The 518-nt window shown below is 47.7% G+C and overlaps 1 long non-coding RNA gene across 1 annotated transcript in view; it reads right to left on the bottom strand.

The window, feature by feature from the left end:
• Nucleotides 1-518, bottom strand: part of LOC116697572 (uncharacterized) — a 16,831-nt gene that overhangs the window by 14,221 nt on the left and 2,092 nt on the right. The window lies entirely within an intron of this gene.

The raw sequence follows: 518 nt of genomic DNA on the forward strand, positions 1-518 counted from the left end.
AGTCTTAACGACTACTCAAAGCGCTTCATACAGAAAACATTCACCATTCATACACTGGGGCCGAGGCTGCCGTACAAGGGATAGCCTAATTAAATAAAAACTCACACACATTCACACTCCGATGCAGCATCGGAGGCAACTCTGGGTTCAGTGTTTTGCCCAAGGGTCAGGGATTGAACCACCAACCTTCCAATTGGCAGGCAACCGATCTACCAGTAAGCCACATCCGCCCCTATCTGGTCAGATTGTTCTGTTGCAGGTAAGCGGAATAACGACCCAAAAGCAGAGATGAGGGAGGCAGGCAGGAGTAGGTAGACATGGATTTCTTAACTCAGTCAGGAAGAGGCACGGCAGGGAACAAAGACACAAGACTGACAAAATGATCTGACAAGAGACAAGGGAAGCACAGACATTAAATTCACAAGGCAATGAGGTAACTAGCATGTGACAAGAAGGGCAGGGAATCAGGTGGAAAACATCAGGCAATCACAAGAGAGGGAAGACACAGGAAGTAGAAC

Source organism: Etheostoma spectabile, chromosome 11 (genome assembly GCF_008692095.1).
Source record: "Etheostoma spectabile isolate EspeVRDwgs_2016 chromosome 11, UIUC_Espe_1.0, whole genome shotgun sequence".
NCBI classification, from domain to species: Eukaryota; Metazoa; Chordata; class Actinopteri; order Perciformes; family Percidae; genus Etheostoma; species Etheostoma spectabile.